Source organism: Eptatretus burgeri, chromosome 11 (genome assembly GCF_056783735.1).
Source record: "Eptatretus burgeri isolate ZD-2024b chromosome 11, Ebu_testis_v1, whole genome shotgun sequence".
NCBI classification, from domain to species: Eukaryota; Metazoa; Chordata; class Myxini; order Myxiniformes; family Myxinidae; genus Eptatretus; species Eptatretus burgeri.
This window is the reverse complement of record NC_140971.1, coordinates 86,185,266-86,191,901: the sequence shown is the minus strand read 5'-3', so window position 1 is coordinate 86,191,901 and position 6,636 is coordinate 86,185,266. Positions and strand designations below refer to the sequence as shown.

The 6,636-nt window shown below is 46.5% G+C and overlaps 1 pseudogene; it reads left to right on the top strand.

Moving 5' to 3' along the window:
• Positions 1 to 527: 527 nt before the first annotated feature.
• On the top strand, positions 528 to 668 carry LOC147017556 (signal recognition particle RNA; annotated as a pseudogene).
• Positions 669 to 6,636: the final 5,968 nt, after the last annotated feature.

Genomic DNA, 6,636 nt, shown 5'->3' with positions numbered 1-6,636 from the left:
TTCGAGTATTCTCAATCCAAAAATGCAATGTTCCCACCGATTTGAGTACACTCGAATTAGTTATGATGTCATCAAATTTGCATGCCCCCAGCTTGACCTCACTGTGCAATCTAAAGGTGTTGGTGGTAAATTATTCAATAACTTGAAAACACTTCGTTGCTAAATTGCCGAAAATTTGGTGTGTGTATGAAATAATACTCGCATTCTCATTCGTGGCTGAAACATTCAATGTTCTTGGGAAAACGCAACGTAACCAAGGTTTCCGCAAACACCTACCAAACGACATGTCGGCAATCACGACTAACATGAGCACAGATGTAATACTAAAAATGCATTTATATTCAATCCTCGTCACCAGATTCATCTCCACAATCATCAGTATCAATCTTCAACCGTTGCTGACTGTTGGAACAATCGTTGCACCTGCAAAAGGTGTGGGTAGGGGACACCTGCCTTAACGCAAGAACGGGTCGCATGCTGGCAGTTAGTTTTTGAGCATTTCAAATGCTCATTTTGCAGGACACTCGACCGGGCGTAGTGGCGTGCGCCTGTAATCCAGCTACTCGGAGGCTTGGGTTGGAGGATCGCTTGAGGACGGGCGCTCTGCACTGGGCCGCGCTATGAGAGGGTGTAGGGCAGCCCGGAATCATGGCGAAACCCAATCCTTAACCCTGTGTCATAAGAGGCGACCAGGGTTGCGTCAGGAAGGGCATCCGGTGTAAAACCTGTGCCAAATTAGTATGCGGATCATAATGGATGATCCGTTGTGGCGACCCCTAACGGGAGCAGCCGAAAGGAGAACAACAACATGTTGCAGGACACTCGGTGGGGCCGGAATTTGGAGAATCATCAGACTTTCATAGTCCAGTTTCCATCCATGGTCAACAAGGCTCAGGACACCAATACAGGTGTCTAGATGCCGGTGATGTACCGCACACTGGTAATGCTGCTCATAATGTATCTTGTGTTTGGCAATCCTAGTTAGGGGGGAGTTTCTCATCAACTCGACATTTCACAGTGAATACATTGTACATCAAGCTGGGTTGATGTCTAGTATTTATCCTGGTTAGACAGGGCATAGACAAACTCTTCAAGGCCAGAATAAATGTCATCACATGGATTCCAGTGTTGTGTGTGGTTCCATGTCCTGACAATGTCTCCTTGGTGAAATCGTTGTTATACCAGATGATAGTAGCCAGCATTTTCAATTTGAAGCCTTGAGGAACAATATCCTCTTGTTCAAGCTGGAGGGATGCAAGGGCGGTGTCATGTTCAAGAACCACCGAATGTGACACACAGTGTCCAAAACCATTCATGATAGAAATTAGATTTGAAGACCCAGTGAAATGCTTCAAAGACATCCCGACAGCCAAATGCTTTGGGGTTGGCTTCCTCCCTTTGGGTGAAAGATAAACTATATCCTGGAAGACGGAACACAACTTTTGATTATTGTCCTCTGAAAGTTTGGGCAAATACATCCTGGAAAAGTTCATTTGATGACCCCAGTCATCCAAGTAAGAACAAGGTCTGAGTTTACGGATGCAGGTATAGTCTCCAACACAGAAACCATCTCAAAATCCAAAGCAGTCAGAGGTCGACACTTGTCCTTCATCCCTGTAGTTTCATTTAAAACCCGATTAATGTACACAGGAGAGAGATAACCGACGAAAATTCTCCTCTTTTATCCAGGCCTGTGGGTCAACAGAATCATCATCTTCAAAAGTTCCCTCGATACCACTGGTCTTGGATGACTCCCAGTGGTCGACGAGGGAACTCTCCTGACCGGATGCATGCATGATCTCACAGGCATTTCAGATAGTCGGCCTTGTAAACTGGAGCTTAAGACAATGCAACACCAGTTTCTCTTTGAGGTATACTAAACTAAAGTTACTTGCTTGATGGAGGGCAAATTTCTCAAGTTATCTCAACTAATATCTCCTTTAATCTGTACAAATTGAGGACCTCACATTTCATGATCCTGGCTTCGATTATTGTCTCACAGAACTTTGGAAAGGTTTCCCCATACACGAGAAATTTATTCCTTTCATCGGCCAACTTCTGTTTCATCACAACGATGATTCAGCCCTTGTAGCGTGGCAGTTCATAACCCCACTTCAATAGTAACCGTGTCCTTCTCTGGAACTTGCAGAAGGACCTTCTCATCCCAAACAATCTCAGCTGCTTTGCGATTAGCAAGCCTGCTGAAAATCAAGGATGTACGAATCAGCGATAAAATGATTACAAGATTATTTTGCGATATATTATATATCATTGATCAGTGATTATATATCATTGATACAATGATTAAATATCATTTTTATTATGACATGTCAACCCGATTATAATTTTGAACAAGAAAGAGCAATCAGAGATTGCAGACCCTCGCCAGAACTTGTTTTATCTGGTATTTGTGTAGTTTTGTGTGGTGTATTTTGTGTGGTGTTTGTGTACTTGTGTGTTACATAATTAATGAGGCATAATTAGAACTGTCACTTTATAACTGCTGGCAGTGATGACTGGGTACCACGCCGTCCTGCTTTGATGCAACCCCGCTTTGATCGGACACCTGACCCTGACCCATGATGTTTTTTTTATTATTATTATTCAATTGAATTGAGAATGGAATAAAAATAAATTCAATTCAAATCAAATGGAAGACCAAACAGGTACAGTCCTGCATTGGAGTAATCAGAAGGAACCCGAACAAGTAAAAAGCAAAGTTGAAGGCATCAGGAGGAGCCGAGATAGGATTCACATTTCAGCTGGTGTGTGTGTGTGTGTGTGTATGTGTGTGTGTGTGTGTGTGTGTGTGTGTGTGTGTGTGTGTGTGTGTGTGTGTGTGTGTGTGTGTGTGTGTGTGTGTGTGTGTGTGTGTGTGTGTGTGTGTGTGTGTGTGTGTCACTTTATGTTTTCGCATTTCTGCGGACAAAAACCTCAAAAATTTTCATACTGATCAGATGAAGCATTCTTTATATGCATTTATAACGTCATAACGAAGACATCTTTGATGTCATAGAAAAATCGCACATTCCCCATGAGGAGTAGTTGTCGTGTGCCAAGTTGAAATTTTTTCCTTGCTGCAGTTTCAGAGATACAGAGGTCCAAAGTTTTTCCGTTTTTCCAACATTGCTGCCACACCATGTGACGTATGACGGCATAATTATGATTGCAATATTCTGCATGAGTAGTCGCACCGATGGTGAAAATTTTGTCTCAATCCGACAAGCGGTTTTTTTTTCTTTGGATACCTTGTCGAGGCTCGTGTGAGAGCTAACACACAACACACATCAAGGGGGGGGGCATGAGAAAGGAGGGGAGGGAGTGGGAAGGACAAAATAGTGGGGAACAGAGACATTTGGAGATATGTCGAAGGGAGAGGGATGGGACGGGGAACATGGGGAATAGAGATGGACATTACAGGGACTTTCAGGAAGGAAAGCAGGGAATTTGAAGGAGGTGGGCTTGGGTGGATTACCGGGGGTAGAAAAGATCGAGGATTTGGATGGGGGATGATGAGAGGTGGTGGTGAACAGCTGTTTTGAAGGCCTGGAGAGAAGAATGGGAATGAATAGAGTGAGGTAGTTTATTCCAAAGGTGGGGAAAAAGAGGAATGAAAGAGTGAAGGTGAGCAGTGATTCGTGATTTTGGTAGTTTTACCAAAAGTGGGTTGTTGGCGGACCTTGAGCGCCCTGCGGAAATGTGGTGGGGACAAATCGCAGAGAGAGCTGGGGGGGGGGGCGAGGCTGGAGAAGGGACGGTAGAAGACAGAAAGACCACCGACCAACAACGGTGATTGAGTGAGAGGCCCAAAGACTCAGCCTCATTGCGGGAGATCCCGATGATCCAAAATGCCTTGGTTTCTACAGCGTGAAGCTGAGAAAGGTGGGAGGCAGGAGCACCAGCCCATAGGGGAGAGCAGTACTCCATCAGGCTGCGGACAAAAGCTTTGAAAGTGGTCAGGAGCTCAGGTGGGCCGAGGAAGGACCTTGCACGACGGAGGATTCCCAGTCGGCGACTAGCTTTGGAGGCGAGGTTTGAAATGTGGCTTTCACAGGAAAGGTCATGGCAGATAGTGAGACCCAGAAGCTTGAAACGAAAGGACTTCTTCCAGAGGATTGTTGAGAAAGGGGATGGGGGGGGGATTTAAACGGTCCTTTCAGAGAGACATAGTGAGAGCGTGAGATATGTCTGGATTGAAAGACATGTTCCACGTGTTGGACCAGTTTGTGATTTTATCCAGATCAGCAATGAGCGAAGAAGCTGCTGTTTGGCGGTCTGAAGGTTGACCGATGGTACGGCAGAGGGTGGACTCATCAGTAAAGAGATAGAGAGGATTTTCCAGAGTCAGAGAGATCATTGATGAAAACCAGAAAAAGAACAGGGCCCACCAGAACGCTACCTTGAGGAACTCCAGCCTGGACAGGAAGGGGGGATGAAAGAACTCCATTTAGGGCTACACGTTGACTGTGACAGGAGAGGAAATCTGCGAGCCATGAGTGGAGATGGCCTTAGATACCATAGGAAGAGAGTTTGGTGAGCAGGGCAGGGTGCCAGACTGTGTCAAAAGCAAGTGATATATCCAGGGATACGGCTCAGATTTTCTGTCTGGCATTGAGGATCTCCATCCATTGTTGGGAGAGCAAAAGCAGCATATCCAGGGTAGAGTGACCTTGTCTGAAACCAAATTGATGATCGGAAATCAAGCCATTGTAGAAGAGGAAGGATTTAATGTCTGAAGCAATGATGGATTCCATAACCTTGCAGATGATTGGGAGAAGGCTGATTGGTTTGTAGTTGCAGGGATCTGTTTTCGTACCTTTTTTGTGCAGCGCAGTGATGTTTGCTGATTTCCAAGCAGATGGCAGATGGCCTTGAGCAAATGAGAGTATGAATAGAACAGAGAGAGGGTGAGCAAGAGCAGAAGAGCAGGCTTTGAGGATACGTGGGCTGATGCCGTCTGGACCGGTTGCAGAATCTGAGTTGAGGTTTGACAGCAAGCTCTCCACCTTGTCAGAAGAAAAGGATACAGAGTCCAGGGACAGTTGGGTGCGACTGGGTAAGGGGGGTGGAGAAAGTGATGGGTTTTGGACACAAGATTTAGCTGCAAACACCGAGTTTAGGCATTCAGCTTTTTCACGTGCGGTATCAGCAGTGCTGCCATTTGAGGTAAGGGAGGGGATGGAGGGGGAACATACACCAGAAACAGATTTGATTAGATGCCACCAGAATTTTGAGGAGGGAGAGAGGTTTGAGAGTTCAGACTTGAGATGAGAAAGATGTTGTTTTCTGGTTCTCCTGAGGGCAGACACACACTTGTTCTGAGCTTTATGGAAGGAACTGAGATTACCCTCAGTTGGGTTTGCTTTCCATGAGGTAAAGGCAAGTTGTTTCAGGATAACTGCCTCACCACAAGCTTCAGTGAACCAAGGGCCGGAGGAAGGGTAGGACAACTGAAGACGAGAGGGGATAAATCTGTGCATGAGGGAGAGCAAGTTTCTTTGAAAAAATTCCCAAGATGAGTTGATGTTGGAGAAAGTAGCGATAGGAGACCACTCTATAAATTTGAGGGCTGCTTGGAGACCCTGCCAGTCAGGTTGAGTGAAATGCCAGACTCGACGGCAGTGAGGTGGTTCTCTGATAATAGCCAGAGAGATGTCCACTTTGACAAGGACGTGGTCAGAAGAACCGATTGGAGCAGAGAAAGAGCAGCAGATATTGTCAGGGAAATTTGTCAAAATCAGATCCAGAAGAGATGGAGTACCATTGGTTGAGATCCGGGTCGGGAAGTTGACCGATTGAGTCAGTCCCAATCAGTCACAGAAAACTTTTGCTGAGGTGCCATGACAGGTGAGAGAGGTACCCACACCTAGCCAACTGGCATGATGACAATTGAAGTCGCCACATATGAGGAAGAGAGAGTTTGGATGAGAAGATAGAAGTTGGTCCATGTTTTCAGATAGTGAGGTGTAGATGGAGTCATCACTGTTAGGTGTACGGTACAGTACACACATAAACATGAGGTGGGAGTTGAGGGGAAGCCGTAGCCAGAGGTATTCCTGGGGGTGTGGGGGAGTGAGGGCAGTGCATGGAGAGTGAGGAATAGAGTCTTTGATGAAGAGAGCAACTCCTCCACCAGGGCGAGGCTCAGGTCTGTCAAACCGGAGGAGGGAGTAACCAGGGGGAGATACTTGGGAGTCAGACACGTCTTGGGGGAGGAAAGTTTCTGTTTGGCATATTATATCTGGTTTGTCAGTGGCATCCTGTATGGAAAGATCTGAAAGGTTTGAGTGAAGGCCCCGGATATTTGAGGTCCATACTTTTAATGAAGAGGTAGGGGAGGAGGCTTTGGGTGCAGGGGGTGGGGGGGAGGGTAGGACAAGGGACGAGGGGGGAGGTAAGGAGTGTTGTCGAAAGAGTGTGGGGGATTGCAGAATAGCTAGGGGAGGGGGCCGAATGAGGAGGAGAAAAGGCTCTGTGGTGCTGGGGGAGAGGGGGACAAGAGAGAGGGGAAGAAGGCAGTTGAAGATTTGAGAAGGTGGAGTGAAGAGATGGTGGTGAGAGGGCAGTGGAAGGAGGCAGCTTTGTGGATGGGAGGGGGGGCAACTTTGGGAAGGATGAGTGAGGGGGATGAATGGT